This window comes from Dasypus novemcinctus, chromosome 15 (genome assembly GCF_030445035.2).
Source record: "Dasypus novemcinctus isolate mDasNov1 chromosome 15, mDasNov1.1.hap2, whole genome shotgun sequence".
NCBI lineage: Eukaryota > Metazoa > Chordata > Mammalia > Cingulata > Dasypodidae > Dasypus > Dasypus novemcinctus.
Window position 1 is genome coordinate 12,536,425 of NC_080687.1, and position 17,089 is coordinate 12,553,513.

Below are 17,089 nucleotides of genomic sequence, written 5' to 3' on the forward strand. Positions count from 1 at the left end.
CAGAGGGGGTGGGTGAAGGGAATTCCATGGGGGGTAAAAAGGGTTACAGCAGAGACTAGAAGGACGGGAGCAGGCAAGGGAAGCAGTCAAGGCTGGGAGGAGCCCCAGGCGTCTGCACGCAGGTGTGGGGGCTGGGGTTAGGGTAGTTGCGGGGTTGTGAGAATAGAGAGGGTATTGGAAGGTTCATCACATGGACCCCCATGTCAGTAAGCAAAAGCCCTGCACTTCTCTGGGCCTGAAAGAGTTAATAAACCTCCCCAACTACCTGACTCTGTTGAACTAATTAGCATCGTCAGCTCCCGGTCTCAGAGACTAAAGAAAGTAGGTCAGAACTGAAAAAAAAAAAAAAGTAAAGGAAGCTAGAGAGCCAAGTCTTTGCTAAGTTTGGAATAACATTCGGGGCGAAGGTGGTTCTGCTTAACATCTTACAAGTTTCCTCATTGCCACTGTCAAGGCCTGTGGTGAAAATCCATGTACATTTATCGCCAGCCCAATCCCATCATCCGAGACAACAGCTCATTCTTCCAAAATGGGGAGAACTGGACAAGAGGGCACACAGGACCTAGAATGGAACACACCCTGGGTTTTCTCACCTGTTCTAAATGAAACATCAATTCATGCAGTGATCATCAGAGCATGAAGCTAAGTTTTGTGACTTGGCTCAGTGAAGATGACAAACCTAGAACCACATTTGAAATTCCTTTTCTCAACTAAGATATTAGGAGATGTGCTCTTTCCTGATGTGCCAGAGAAACATTCCTTGACCTTTTAGGATTTTCGTTTAAATTCAGAAAGAGTTAGAGTAATAGCACATTTTATCCTAAACACACTTAACCTTCATTAAAGTAGAGTGTTCTGTGTAGGTATACACACACACACACAGAGTAAAAGGGAAAGGAAGCAAAAAGAGACAGAAAGGGAGACAAAAAGCCAGGCACAAGATCAAAAAAGAAAATGCTTGGCCAACTCTAGGGGCAAGGGACTAAGTTTAATTTAAGAGCATTCGCTGCTCACATCTCTTAGGCCCCTTTCATGGGCTGTCAGAAACAAAGGAATTTCATAACGATTCAGAGCTGACTGTAGAAGAAAGCTACCAGATGGCTCCTACGCTTAAGACAGCAGTTCCACAGGCTCCTCTGCAAATGTCAGAAATGCAAGACCTACTTTCAGACAAATATCTCAGGGGAGGCATCCCAAGGGCAGCTGAGGACATTTGGATCTATTCCCTGAGCATCAAGAGTGTCTTTGACTAACATACTTGGCTCTCTGCAGCTAAGATTTCCAGCAGGGAATTCTTTAGAACTTTAGATGTTACATCATCTGCCCCCTAAATAAAAACCTGCTTTTGTTTCCTTTGAGAATAAGCAATGTCATCAAGGGACAAGGGGGAGAGACTAGTTTCCAAAATAAGGAGTTCAAGTTTTTGCACTCAAAAGTCAAGAAAGGGTCATTCTCTTTGATTGAAACTTTAAATTAAGGAGACTTTCACTGCCATAGCTCAATGTAAACTAACTCAGTGTTTTAGTTGGCCAAGCTGCTGAAAGCAAATAAAATGGGTTGGCTCTTAATCAGGGGAATGTATTAGCTTCTAAGCTTACACTTTCTAGGCTGAGAAAAATGTCCAAATAAAGGCATCATCAGCTGATGCCTTCTCACCAAAGGCTGGCTGCTGGTGGTCCTGGACTCCTCTGCCACATGGCAAAGCACATGGTAGCACCTGCTAGTCTCTCCCTTCTCTTCCAGGTTTCCTTGCTTTCAGCTGCTTGCTTCCAAGGTGTTCTCTCTTCATCTGAATTCCATTCTCTTATAAAGGACTCCTGTAAGAGAACTGAGGCCCTCCCTGAATGAGGTGGGTCGCATCTGAATTTAAGATCCTCCTCACCAAAAGATCCTACTTACAATGGATCCAAACCCACAGGAACAGATTAGCTTTAAGAACTTACCTTTCTGGGGTACATAGCCCTTCAAACCACCACACTTGGAAATGCTATGAAAAAAAGTTAAAATGATGTTGCAAAGAGAATAACCGTCATAGCAGAATCTAGAAAAATGTGAGATGGGTAATGAGAATTTCTCAGCATGTCCCTGGCACTGGCCTGGGGAGGAGAGAGGGGGGAAAAGTGGTGTATTGGTCCCCTTGGCAATCTTACTATAAACTTATAATTTATTTTTCTAGTTTATGAAGTGGTGTGAATCACCTCACCAGGATTTGAAATGCCTAAGGCTGTAAGAGAATTTCTGCCTCTGTTTAAAAGAGGGGAGGTGGGAGGCAAAAAAAAATAGATGGCTAATACATGCTGAGCCTCCCCTAAGTGCCAGGCACTGTGTGACGAGCTGGTATACACAATCAAATTTAAACTTCAGAACAGCACCAGTTTTTACATCATCATCATCGTCATCATCGTCGTCGCAGCCATCACTCCTAATTTACAGATAAAGAGTTGGAGGCTTGAAGAGGTTAAGTAACTTGCCCACGGCCATCAGCTAGCAAGTGATGGAGCAGGGATTTGAACTTGCGATTCTTCTGACTCTAAAACACACATCACTGATGGAGACAGTGGAAGCAGCTTTACAACCTTAAGGCTCAAAAGAGCAGGGTGTAAAGACATAATAGAAAGAGACCTTCACAGACCTGGGTTCAAGGCCTCTTCTGCAAAGTACTATCTGTGTAGCCTGGACAACCGTCGGAGCCTTGGTTTCCCTATCTGTCCAGAGAGGCTAACTAAGAGCACCTACCTCGAAAGGTCATCATGAGGATTAAGTAGAACACCCCGACAGAGCGCTGCACTCTCACGACGATGGGAAGGCGCCAGCTCATCGGGTCCTCACGCCATCCTGTGAGGGATGTGAAGAAGAAGCTATGGCCACAAAGAGAATAATCCAGAGGAAGGAGGATCTCTTCCTAAGTCTCTTCAAGGGAGTCTGAAATTTTCCCACAATACTTTACTTTTTTTTTTTTTTTGGCAGATAAATCATCCCACTTCATTATTTCTCCAACTTAATCAATAAATATGGATATGATCATTTATTAGTTTGCTGTGGCTTCTATCATAAATTACCATAACCTTGGTAGCTTGAAGCAGCAGTCCTGGAGCCGGAAGTCTGCCATCAGCTTTGCGGGGCTGGGCCCACGTGCCAGCAGGGCTGCACCCTCTGGAGGCTCCGGGCAGAGCCCTTCTGCACTTCTCCCAGCTTCTGGTGGCAACCAGCATTCCTGGACATGTGGCCACATCGCTGCAACGTCCGCCTCTGTGGTCCCATTGCCGTCTCCTCTTCTGTCTGTCAAATCCCCCTCTGCTCGTCTCATATGTGCTGAGCATCCACCCCGATAACCCAGGGCATTCTCCCCAGCTCAAGAGCCTTAACGTCATCACACCTGGCAAAAACCTTTTTTCCGTTTAAGGCCAGATTTCCAGGTTCCAGGAGGTAGAGCCAGATATCCCTGAAGGCCATTAGTCATCCCACTACAATGAGGTTATATCTGTGCCCCACTTTTCCTGGTATAAGAAGATTGAAGGTTTAAAACAAGAATCTATACAAAGCCCCAAAATGTAGCAGGTGTTTTGAGGGTGCACAGCAAACGGAATTCAGCCCTTGTATCTGAGAAGCATATTGATGCGTTGAAGACATAAAACAGACCTAGGGAAATTCTGTAACAATCTACAAATAAGGCAGTGAAAATTAAATACAGACTGAATTCAAAGGTGTTGAGGGAAATTAGCGTGAGAGAAAAAGATCACACTAAACAGTAAGAAGAGTCAAAGAAAGATTAATGGAAAAGTCTCTAGCTAAAGTTAGAGGGGTCAAATTTCAACTGCTCAAGAAGAGTGGGAACAATATTCTAATGAGGAGGATCAGCAAGCACAGAAAATGGAAAAGAAATAGAAAAAACCACCGTGCTGTAGGACATGAGAGCAGTGAGAGGCGAGACTGGCCACTGTGGAGCTCATTGATGGAAAGCCTAGACCATGGGGACACGTGATTTAGATTAGAATCAAAAGGCAATAGGGATCCATAGTGTAGAGGTTTGATATGGTTATGAATTCCAAAAATAGATATTGGATTATGTTTGTAATCTGATCTGTACCTGGGCATGACTGAGTTATGATTAGGGCATTGAGTCCCCACCCCTTCATGGAGTTTTGATGTTGAGTTTGATGCTGAAGACTTAAGCTGGGGCCCCGGGAAGTAAGCTCACAGAGGAAAGAGAAGCCAGCCCCAGGAAGAGAGGAACCTTGAACCCAGGGAAAAGCAAGACCCAAAGGGAAGAACCCAGGAAGCCTGAACCCTCACAGACATCGGCAGACATCTTGCTCCAACAAGTGAAATAGACTTTAGTGAGGGAAGTAACTTATGCTTTATGGCCTGGTATCTGTAGGCTCCTACCCTAAATAAATACCCTTTCTAAAAACCAACCAATTTCTGGTATTTTGCATCAGCACCCCTTTGGCTGACTAATACACACGGCAAGTTCTTGAGCAGAGGAAGACTGTGACAATTACACCCTAATGGAAAGGTTACTGTGTGCGTGGAGATGCTGGTGTAAAGAGAGCCATTAGGAGGATTTTGACACAATCCAAACCCAAGTAAGGGTGGTGAAGTGAAAGAATGCTTTAGAAATATTTTCTCCCAGCTAATGGCTTCCTTTCAAAATTTTCAACAGTGTCTTTTAAAGAACAGAAGTTGTCAATTTTGATGAAATCTAATTTATTAATTTTCCAATTACAATTCATGCTTTTTGTGTTGTATTTAGTAAATCTTTGCTTAACTAAACTCACTAGATTTTTCTCCTATGTTTTCTTCTAGTAGTTTTATGGTTTCAGCTCTTTCGGTTATGTCTGTGATCCACTTCAAGTTAATTTTTGGAGATAATATGAGGCAAATGTCAAGGTACACTTTTTTATCTTTTTTTGTAGATGTCTATTTAAGTGCTCCGGCATCTTTTGTTGAAAAGATTATGCTTTCTTGATTAAATTGCCTTGGCAATTTTGTCAGAAGTCAAACGTCCCTATGTATGTGAGTCTAGTTTTTTTAAGATACTCTGTTTCATTGAACTATCTATCTTTATCATACTATTTTGAATCCTGGTGCTTCCTGACCAAGTAGTGTAAGTCTTCCATGTTTGTTCTTTATCAGACAGTTTTGACTATTCTACGCCCTTTGCATTATATTTTAGAATGAGCCTGTCAATTAATATTAAGAAAAAAAAGTGCTGGGATTTTGACTGATATTGGCATTGCATTGAATCTATACATATTTTGGGGAAGAACGGACATTTTTTGTTGAGTGCATGAGCTCCTTCAACATACAAGGTGCTTAACCCCATTCAATTCATAAAATACTTTCTCTTTTGCAAAGCAAATTCCCACGTCCTATCCCGTTCCATCCATCTAACCACCCTTCCTGAGGTTGAAGGGAAACGGCAGCCCCCTTTTGCAAATTGACTCCGGTCAAATAGTGGGTAAGTGGTGACGCCAGCTGGCCTGGCTTTTTCATTTCACCTCTCCAGTCTATTGAATTTTATCCTATAAATCTTGATCTGATGTGTCTAAAATGTTGGCCTGGAGGCCTGAGCAGAGAAGACCGACCACACAGCAAATTCAGCCCCACACGCTCCTTCCCTTTACCTAGAGACCCATCACCCCTGCTAAAGTCAGACCAGCTCTGGGGATATTCCAGCTCAGCAGTTCCAAACCCTCTTGTGCCTGAGAATCGTACAGTGAGCTTTAAAACGCAGATACCTCGGCCTCACCCCTGAAATCAGGTTCAGTGGTCGGGGGGTGGGGTCCAAGTGTTCGTATTATAAAAGCTTCCCAGGCTCCCCTAATAGGCTGCCAGGTTAGAGCACTGTGATTGTGGGATCTCTGGGGCCGGGGCGAACAGGACAAAAGGAAGGTAGGTTTCTGAGAGTCGGGCAAGGAATAAGGAGCCCGCGGGTAGCTGGCACAATGAGCCCCTTGGACGGGAGCCGAAGGTAGATGTAAGCTAAATGGAACACCTTATGGAACTCCTTAGCAGACTCAGGAAGCGATGCTAAATTTTTCACAACACTCTCTCTGGGGATTGGTCCCAATTCCTTTTAGAATGAGGTTTACCTTATTTTACCCTCATTGAATAATAAGAAAGTCAACGTTCATAGAACAGGTAAATTCAGAACAGGAGAGGATTGAAGATCATTTATCCCTATATTTTTTTCTCTACTAGAGAGGTAAGAAAGCTGAAGTCCTACGTTGTGGATGGCTTGGCCGATATCCATCTCGTCAGCGCGGGGCTGGGACCTGAATTCAGTGCCCCCGATTCTTGCCCCTCGCTGTGTAGACGCGGCCATCTGCTTACTTTTTACGGGTAAGTGAAGCCAACTTGGATGCAGGGGCTGGTTTTCTGTTTATGAATGATTTCAACCACTGGCTCCCAAAACTTAGTGCCTCATTATCGAACAGGGAATGAAAAATTTAGATTCCCGAGTCCATCCTAGAATCCAAATCTTTATGGTGGAGCAAGGAATCTGATTCAAACCATTTCTCACTCTCTCTCTTGCTCTCCCTTCTGCTACCTAATCTCCGGCCAGTTTTGCTCCGTGTCCCCAGGGCCTGGCGAGCTCTGACACTGGAGTTCTTGGCGACTCTTAGGTGTGGTGATTATCTGTGAATTTTACTAATTGAAATATCCTGTAACTGGGAGTAAACAATAGTAGATTTATGCAAGGAAGACTTTTTCCCTCATTTCCGCAAGATAAGATAAACTTAAAATATCAGTCATTTTAGGCCACCAAAGGGCAGCTGTCAAGATCGGAGCTAAGGCAACCCCAGGCGAGGCCCCATCGGCCCCAGCTCCCACGGCAGGCACTGTTCCTGCAGCGCCCGGAGGCGCTGGGGGCAGGCAGGCACTGACCCCAGCGGTGGGCGGTGGGCGGCTGGGGAGGAGGCTTGGGGAGAGGAGGGGGGCTGGGGCCTTGGTTGGAAAGCTCACTGGATCAGTGGGTCCCAACGCAGAGCTGGGGTCAGTGATGGACAGCTTGAGGCCTTGGTTCCCAAGGGGCCACTGACGATCCTTGGCAGCTCTCGAAATACCTCAATGGCCAATTGCGACGGTTTGCTCAGTCGGTAGAGGTGGGGTCTGGCTGCGGACGAGGGGTCGGTCCAGCTCTGGACGAGGGGTCGGTCCGGCAGCAGACGAGGGATCGGTCTCACAAGGGGTTGCGCGGTTCGGCTGACGGGGTCGCCCGGCGAAGCCCGCAACGAAGGGGCCACCCGGAGAAGCAGGCGACGAACTGGGGACAAGGGAGGCCAGGCCCTTGTCGGGGGCTCTCAGGACTGGAGGGCACACGGCCGAAGAACTACCGCGGAGACAAGGTAAACACGCAAGTCCACTATATTGAGGGAGAGGCAACAGTTTTATAGGGGCTGGGGAAGGCTGATTGGTCGAAGCCACGCCCTGTTCTGATTGGTTGCCAGCGAAAGGTCAGTGGGCGGTACTGGACGGGGGAGGGGTGGTGGTTAGGGATTGGCTGTCGCTGTTGCCGGGGGAAGGGGCAGGGTCCAGGGATTGGTGGCTGCTGTTGCTGGGGTGGAGGGCAGACTTGAGTTTCCCGCCCACACCTGGCCTTTGCTGCTGTCGGGGGAGGGGAAAAGGGCAGACTGGAATTTTCCGCCCTGCGCCTGCGCAGGGAGAAGGAAGAAGAAGGGTGCCGCCCCACAAGGCATCGGGTGGCGCCATCTGGGAGGAGGGGCGGCCGCGGAAGCATGGCTGCCGAGAAGGGGAGACCCGAGGGCACTCAGCACCCATGCCGAGCTCCCTTCAGGGGTGGCGGTGAGTCCGACCAGCCACCCTATTATGGGGGCAGCGGCTTGGCCTACCACGGCCGCTCCCCTCGCCAGGCCAGCAAACCACACTTCAGCCCGAGGGGTGACCGCAGCCAATGCCTTTGATTAATAAAGATGCTTATTATGGGGGAGGGGAAGCCTTAATGGTACCGAGTTTCTGTACAGGGCAATGGAAACGTTTCAGGGAATGGAGGGTGGTGATGCAAGCACAACTTCGTGAATATAACTAATGCCACTCAATTGTATATTTGGAAGTGGTTAAAATGAGAAATTTTATGTTGTGTATATGTTACAATAATTAATAAACACAGTACTGTACAATACAAAGAGTGAATTTTAGTATAAACTGTGGACTTGAATGAATAATATAATTATAATATTGGTTCATCGATTGTAACAAATGGACAACACTAATGTAAAATGTTAACTGGGAAAACCTTGTGAGAGAGGAGGGTGGTACAGGGAACTCTGTACTTACTGCATGATTTTACTGTTAATCCCTATCTGCTCTAATAAAAAAATTTTTTTAGACCTTGAGCACACATCAATAAACTTTTCCTTAATGAGCTCTTTATTAATAAGTGTATTTCCAATATGATTAGAGAAATGCCCTCCCCTGACATGCAGCCAGACAATTTAAACACAATGCCACACAAATAAAATAAAATAAAAAAATAAAAAAAAAAGATCCTGAGTATAGTGAGGTAGACAAAAACGTTTCCAGGCCTGGGGTCTGTGGAGGGGAGGATAAAGGAAAGGCTCCTTGGAGGTGAAAAGATGGGGAGCCACAGAACCCACCCGCAGGCACAGCTCCTACTTGTTGAGTGCTTGGGGTACCTGATCTGTGTCAGCTCCTAGAGATGCTCTGACCACCTACCTACAATAGTTCTTTCCCGTCGTAAATTTCTGCCCCAGAACCCTGTTTGTTTCCTTCCTGGCATGACCGCGGTTGCGCTTCATTTCCTCCCTGTGGGATTGCTCACTGCTTGTCCTCTCCGTGCGGGAGGCAGAATTCCCGCCTCTTGCCCACTCCTTATCCCCGGCGCCTGCACCCGTAGGCTCCGGGAACACAACACTGGCATCCTGCTACTTCCCAGCAGCTCAGGACTTCTGGAATACGTGAATGAAGCGGGTACTCTATCCCCGTTTAAAATATAAGGAAACCGAGGCAGGCTGGTCTCTGGTCCCCCGGAGCAGGTCCCACCTCGACCGAGGGTGGGCGCGCCCCTCAAAAGCAGACACCCCACTTTATTTTTCTTTGTATCCTCCCATTCCCGCTCCTAACACCTAATGTGTTTCTCATTGCGCACCTTCGCTGCAGGTGGCACTGGCAGTGAGCTGGGAGAGGGCAGACGGCGGTCCCTGCAGGCCTGCAGTCAGCCCTGGAGCGTGAGGGACCTTCTGCAGCCACTTCTCAGGCAAGCCTGAGCACCGGGTCTAGATACGCCCCTGGGAGCAGCCAGGGGGAGGCGCCGGGTGCGGTTACAAGGCCGCGTCTGGTCGTCAGCTCATCCAGCACACGAGTCTTCAGTTCCCACCTGTTTCAGTTCGCACCACCCAATCTTGGCAGGAATGGCCAGTTTCTGAAAATGGGACCCACCTGGGTACAGCCCCTCCCCACCTGGCGCAGCAGCTGGCACCTTTCCTCACTCGTTAGGAAGAACTCAGGGCGCTGAACGGGCTGGAAGAGAGCTGATGACCCAGGGGAGCACCAGGCTTCTGCGGTGCCCAGATGTGGGGTTCCTAAACACCCAGCCCAAAGCAGTCGGGAAGGACCCGGGAGCCAGCTGCTGGTACCCCAGCCCGTGCTCGCCCCCGGAGGGGTCCTGCAGGCTCTTAAACAGCTTCTCTTTGCGGGCGGATGAGATTTAAAAGGAGTGTCAGGGCAGCGGACTTGGCCCAGTGGTTAGGGCGTCCGTCTACCACATGGGAGGTCCGCGGTTCGAACCCGGGGCCTCCTTGACCCATGTGGAGCTGGCCATGCACAGTGCTGATGCACACAAGGAGTGCCCTGCCATGCAGGGTGTCCCCTGCATAGGGGAGTCCCATGCGCAAGGAGTGCGCCCCGTAAGGAGAGCCTCCCAGCATGAAAGAAAGTGCAGCCTGCCCGGGAATGGCGCCGCCCACACTTCCCGTGCCGCTGACGACAACAGAAGCGGACAAAGAAACAAGACGCAGCAAAAAGACACAGAGAACAGAAGGTGGGGGGGTGGGGGTGGGAAGATTAAATAAATAAATAAATCTTTAAAAAAAAGAGGAGTGTTAGCTGCTATAACGCTTCTCCCCTATATACAGGGGCAAGCCCCGCGTCACCTAAACCCCGCAGGCCCAGGGGAGGCGGCTCCCCAGTTCCATGGAGCCAAGGAGACCTGAGACCTGTCATTATTTGTCGACCTCCCGTGCTGGGAGGTGGCCGCTCTTAGAGCCGTCCAGAGGCAGGCCCCGCGGCCTCGGTGCCTCCCCACAGCCCCTAGGGCTGGGCCCCTGGCCCAGGAAGGCGTCCCCAATCCCCATCAGGAGGCGCCCCTGAGACCAGAGCTCCCCTGTGCCAGGAGGCGCCCTTGCCCCCGGAACATCCCACCTCAGGAAAATAGCCTCAGAAAAGAGCCTCCTTTTCGCCATTTCCCACCCCCTCTGGGGGCCTCGCAGAAGCCAAACCCCATTCTCTCTTGACCCCAGCCTTTCTGCATCCTGGCCATCATCATGGTCACCAGGTCCACCCGCTTCCCTAAGAAGTGTGTTTTGACGACACCGGAGCTGCTGGCAGGTGGGCACCCAGGCGGGCACCCAGGCGGGCAAATGCGGTCGTCTGGGGTGCAGCGCAGTCCAGCCTGCTGGGAGCTGGCCTGGGAGAAGGCAGGCCTGGGAGGCGGGGGCTGCTTCATTTGCTAAGCTGCCCAGAGCAGATTCTGTGAAATGAGTTGGCTTTTACCAGTGAGAATGTGTGAGCTTACAAGCTTACAGTTTCTAGGCTGAGAAAAATATCCAAATCAAGGTATCTTCCGGCAGTGCTTTCTCACCAAAGCCTGGCTGCCGGCAAGCTCCCCTGTCACCCGGCGAGGCACGTGGCAGCAGCTGCTGGCCTCTCCCTTCTCTTCTGGGTTTTGGTGCTTCCAGCTTCTCGTCTCCGTGGGGTTCTCGGTCTGAATTTCATTCTCTTATAAAGGACTCCAGTAATAGGTTTAGAACCCACCTGCGAGGTGGGTCACATTTTAAGATCTTACTCACCAAAAGAGCCTACCGGGAAGCGGATGTGGCTCAAGCAGTTGGGTGCCTGCCTATCACATGATAGGTTTCCAGTGCCTCCTAAAAAAAAGGCAAGGAGACAGCACACAACAAACAAGATAGAGAGCAGACAGCAAACGCAAATGGGGAGGGGGGGGAATAAGTCTTTTTAAAAAAATCCTACTTACAATGGGTCCACACCCGCAGGAGTGAATTAGCCTGAAGAACATGGTTTGCTGGGGTCCATCCACTTCCCAGCGACCACAGGAGCGGGAGGGGGGCAGTGTTGGGGAAGGGCGGAGGGACGCGCAGGCTTGACCGGGAGTGGGTAAGGTAGGGAGGGAAGGCTGCGGGGCCGGCAGTCGGCAGACAGGCTGGTCTGCCTCTACGTCCAGACTCGGGACAGGTCCGCTGGATTCAGAGCGGGAGGGACTGGAGCCCGGGGCTGGCCTGGGCCCTGGGTTCTGCCAGGCTCCATTTGCACACCAGCGCCACGGGAGCTCTCACTTCCTCAGAAAATCAAGCAAATAAATGGCTTCAAGGAGAAACCATACTCCACGGGTAAGCCGAAGGCTGGCACCCAGGAGGTAAACGCGGTTTGGGTGCCAGGGACATCAGTGAGAAGTGCAGGTGCGTATGTCACTGTGTAATTTATGGAACAGGATTTGCAGGTAGGGCTCTAAAGGTCACAGGGAAATGCTGTCTCCATAATCAAATTAGCTTCCTGAAAAGACCATCCCCGTGCCTGAGCAGGTCGAAATTCTTGTCATTCTTTGCCCAGTTCTCCCCTGCCTCTCTTGTACCCACTTCACATTCAAATAGCACCAAGTCATCTACAAAGCCCTTTCCACACATTCCTTGTTTTTTTTTCTTTTTTTTTCTTTTTTCTTTTTGTTTGTTTTTTTTAAATTATTTATTTATTATTTTTTTTTAAATTACATCATGAAAAATATGAGGTCCCATTCAACCCCACCGCCCCCGCCCCCCACTCCCCCCACAGCAACACTCCCTCCCATCATCATGACACATCCATTGCACCTGGCAAGCTCATCCCCGAGCATCACTGCACCCCACATTCCTTGTTTATTCCTCCCAGAAAGCCTGTAAGGCGGGATCTGTAGCTCACCCATAGGGAAACTGAGGCTCCATAACAGGCAGAACCTCTGACATGGTTGGCCCTCTGAGCCTAGTCCATGCTGTGCCTGCCGGGCCCCTGGGGAGGCCCTGCCCGCCCCTCCCCTGCCCTGCTCTCCCCTCCCCTCCCCTGCCCGCCCCTCCCCCAGGTGCCTGGCCAGCACAGGAGCACTGCCCTCCCTGGGGCTGGCAGCACCCGCCCCCACCCAGAAGCCACCTTTTAACAGGTGGTGTTTGTTAAAAGGGATGGGCTCGGAATGAGCACAAAGGAAGGGACAGGACTCCCAGAGCCCTGCCTTGGAAGGGGAGGCCGTGCCCAAGGGCCCACTTCTGGGGACTCGTCTGGCCCGGCGCGGACACTCACCTGCCCCGACCGTCAGGCTGCGATGGCCTGAGCAGCCCCTTGGCCTGGCTGTCCCTCAGGGCCGGGCCCCTCCACACGCTGCCCCCTCCACCCTCTTAGCCCTGGCAGAGCTACCCCCTCCCCACCCCTCACGCCCTCTCTCCACTGCCCTCTCCCCTTTCCTCAAAGCGGCCGAGACTTCCCCGGGAGAAGGACCTGTGGTCCCCCCAGGTCACCTGGGGCCAGAGGAGCCTCGTGCTGGCCCGCGTCTGCCGGGCCTGGGTCTGCGCGAGCCGGTGTGTTCGGGGGTCAGCGTGTGCGGGACCTGTGTCTGCTCGTCGCCACGTGGCCATGGCAGTGCCACGTGGCCACGGCCTCGGGCAGCTGGAGCCAGGGCTCCCCACCCCCTCGCTGGGCCCCCGTCACACAAAGCTTCTTTCTGAGCCCTAGAGACTGTCCTTCCTGGGCGGCTCTCTCTTGAGATGGGACCCCTGCCTGCTGGGACCGCCTGTGCCTGACCTGCACCCTGAGCATGCCGGTCTCTCCACCTCGTTCTCCCGCAGGCACTTGCCGTCGCCCTGAGGAGCTGCACTTCTGCCTGGTGATTTCGTTCGTGGGCGAGGCCCCCACAGCCTCTGTCTGAGAAAGTGGGAGCATTTAGCTTCAGAAAGACCAAGCGAAGGGGTAACACATCACCGGCCCTGATGGACAGCCCGGGAGGGCGCCCCTGAGCTGGCAGCACCCCTCCGCGCAGTCAGCCGCTGAGTGCCGTTGAGGCTACCTCCCGCCTGTTTCCTGAATCTGTTTGCTCTTCTGTGTCCCTGGGCTCATCCCCCTTGGGGCAAACCCCACCTCTGACCTGGATTACTTCCACCGCCTCCTCTGCAGCCTCCCATCTAAGCTGAGGGACCCTGCCTTTATGCGCCGTCTGCACATCATAAAACTCCCCCTGCGCAGCATGGCCCCTGGCCCTGAGACTCCCCCCGCCTCGCCTGACCCTTGGCTAAAATTCCACCAGCAACGAACTACTTTAGTCCTTCGTTCATGGCGCGCTTTCTCTAGGCTCTGGGACTCAGCGCAGAGTCCTCTAGAACATTCCCAGACGCCCCGCATTGTTCCCTCTTCCCTTGACCCCATGCCATCCTGTGCGCTCCTTCGACACAGAGTGACCCAAACCCTACCGCAGCCACTGAGGACCCCCACGCCGGCCCCCTGGGACAGGGCAAGGATTGTCTGGAGTTGGGCTCTGAGCCCCCTTCCCAGCACCCACCACAGGAGCCGGGGTGTAGTGGGTCACTCAATAAATGTTTGCTAAGTGAGTGAACAGTCCTATGAGGAAGTTTTCATAATTTTCACTTTACAAAGAAGTCTGAGGTTCTGAAAAAGATGAGAACATTGGTCAGGATTACAAAATGAGTGAAGAGCAGAACTGGAATTTATACCCCGGTGGTAGATTGAATTATGTACCCCAAAACACAGGTTCTTAATCTTAGCATTCTTGAGGGAGTGTACCCACTGGAAAGAGGATCTTGCTAAGAAGTTATTTTTAGGTAAGGTGTGGTCAACTAAGCAGGTGGTCTTTCTCCAGGTGACTGGACACCTTAGAGAACCCAGAAGTCACAGAAGCCCACCAGGAGAAGACATCACCATTGGCAAAATTACTCGCCAAGGAGCCTAAGGACTGCTGGCAGCCTGCACCATTACACCACAGGCTCCAGGAGAAAGCAAGACTTGCCAGTGTCCTGATTTTGGATTAATTCTAGCTCCAAAACAGCAAGTCAATAAAGTCCCATTGTTCAGGCCAAGCCGTTGCATAGGATTTGTCATAGCAGCCTTGCAAACTAAGACAACCCAACAGATCCAACTCTTAAGACTGTCGTAAGCAGGTGAAGGGTTAACCTAGAGATGCGGGTAGTCACCCACCAAACCTCAGCAGAGAGGCAGATGGAAGCAGCTGCTGAACACAGGAGGGTGTTTACTTTCCCTGACCTGAGGGATCTGGTTCTGTTTGCTGCTATGGCAGAGGTGGCCTTGAGGCATTCAACAGTGTTTGTTATCAGGACGCTCCATGCTGCGATGATCAATATTTGATGTCCTTTGTGTGCTTGGTAGATTTGACAAAAGCCCTGGTAGCCTTGAGGGAACAGGAAGGGACAGAAGCTGATTTTCCTGGGTAGCTGGACCACTGCCCAGCCTGGCTCCCAAAGGCCCCTCAGGGGGCTTCAGAGATCTCACAGCACCACTGGACCTGGGGTCATTCACCACAGGTGTCCCCCAAGGGCCACAGACCTACAGTGTGTGGCGAGTTCTCACCTCCACTTCGAATCATGGGTGCTCCTGGCTGGGGAAGGGTTAGGGTTGCATTGCATCCCCCAAAAAGATACATTGAAACCCTAACCCCCAGGAACTCAGAGTGGGAACTTCTTTGGAAATAGGGTCATTGCAGATGGACTTAGTTACATTAAGATAGGGTCCTACTGGAGCAGGGTGGGCCCGTAATCCAATATGACTGGTGTCCTGATGAGGAAGGGAGAGGAGAGACAGAAGCACAGAGGGAGAATTCTGGCCAGGTGGCGATGGAGGAGAGACTGAGCGATGCGTCTACAACCATGGAACACCAAGCAGGGCCAGCAACCACCGGTGTTAGTCAGCTGAAGGGGTGTGAGGTACCAGAAATCTGCTGTCTTTTATAAAGGGTATTTATTTGGGGTAGAAGCTTATAGTTACCAGGCCATAAAGCGTAAGTTACTTCCCTCACCAAAGTCTGTTGCCATGTGTTGGAGCAAGATGGCTGCCGCTATCTGCAAGGGTTCAGCCTTCCTCTTCCTCTTAAGGCTCCGTGGTCCAGCTTCTTCCAATATGAGCTGTAGGCTGGGAGAAGTCTTGTCTCTCTCCTGTGGCTTCTCTCCAGGCTCAGCTGCTCTGCTCTCTACACAAGGCCAGCTGTAAACTCTCAGGCAAACGGCTTGTCTCTCTTCCTGGAGCCTCTGCTGTATCTGATGGAGCCTTCTCTCTTTCCTCACATACCTGCTTCTCTGTATTTACTTCCTGGGGTTCTAGCATTTAAACTCCAACTGTCTCCTCTGCCCACCAAGCGGGCAGGGACTTGACCTCCTACCAATGTGGCCCAATCAAAGCCCTAGTCATAGTTCAATCTAGTAAAAGTGAAACCTCTGAATTCCACACAATCTAAGGGTATCACTAGCCCAGAGAAACAGACCAGCTTATAAACATAATCATTATTTCCTTTTGGAATTCGTCAATAATATCAAATGGCCACACACCAGAAGCTGGGAGAGGCAAGAAAGACCCCCCCCCCTGCAGCTTTCGGAGGAAGCACGGCCTGCTGACACCTGGATTCTGGACTTCTGGTCTCCAGAACTGACAGCATAAATGTCTGTTGTTTTAATCCCACCAGGCTATGGTAATGTGTCCCAGCAGCCCTAGGGCACTAAGATGGGGTAGAATAAGAACCCCCTGAAAATCTGCACTAAAGGGACAATTTGGGGGATCTAATACGTGGTATGTGTGTGTGAAACAGGGAGAGGAGCTGGTGGCAGCACGGGGGCCGTTCCAGGGCCAGGGTCTGTTCCTCACTGTGCTTTGCAGCTTCAGTTTGATGCCTTCACCCAAACACAGGCGGGTGTCAGGAGACCTGCCTGCTCCCCAGCCTCGAGGAGGCTGCGGCTAAACCAGAAGCTCAGCTGAGGGGTTGATCACTGGGACCTGGAGTGCTCGATCTGCTCTCAAGGATGACTTTGTCCCAGCCTAAAGGTGCCTGGAGAACCAGATTAGTCATGGTGTGGATTGCTTGGTGAGCAGAGGCTCTGAACATAGCTGGAAAGCTCAGCAGAAGCTAAGAATGGTCCTTGTTCGACATTCTATCGTGAGCAGAACTGGTGTCCCCACCCATCAGATGTAGTGTTTCTCTCTTGCACAGTCCTGCCCTCTGGATTTCTGTTTCCTTAGACCACCTCCTTTCCATTTTGACAACTTGCGTGCTCCTGCCCACTTGAGATTTGTGTCCCCAGGAGCAACAAGCAGGTTCTAGAAAAAGCTACTTCTGCAGGGGCCAACAGAGTTGCTGCAGTTTATTCCATGGACTTCATTTTTTCATCTCCTCGTGCTTTCATCCATCCGCCCAACTACCATCCTACCACGTGTACTGGGTGCCACGTTAGGTGCTGAGACATCAGGTTGCAGCCCCTGGCTTGGGGCGTGCCTTCCACGTTCAGGAGGGACAGGAGGACAGTGTCATAGCTGCTGTTATAAAGGCACTGACAGGAGACCGAGGTGGGGCAAGACATGTCATTTCACTTATTCATTCAGCATATCTTTACTGAGCTCCTACTATGTGCTAGGCACTGAGGATGCAGCAGTGAACATGGCAGACGCGCGGTACCCATCCACATGGAACTTGTTGGGTATTGGGAAAGACTCAATTGTTACTAATAATAATTAAGTAATTACTAAGTACCAAATCCTGAAGGCTGAGTGGGAACTTGTCAGGCAGTAAAGTCAAGAAAGGCACTGCAGCTGTCGGCAACAGCACATGCAAAGGCCC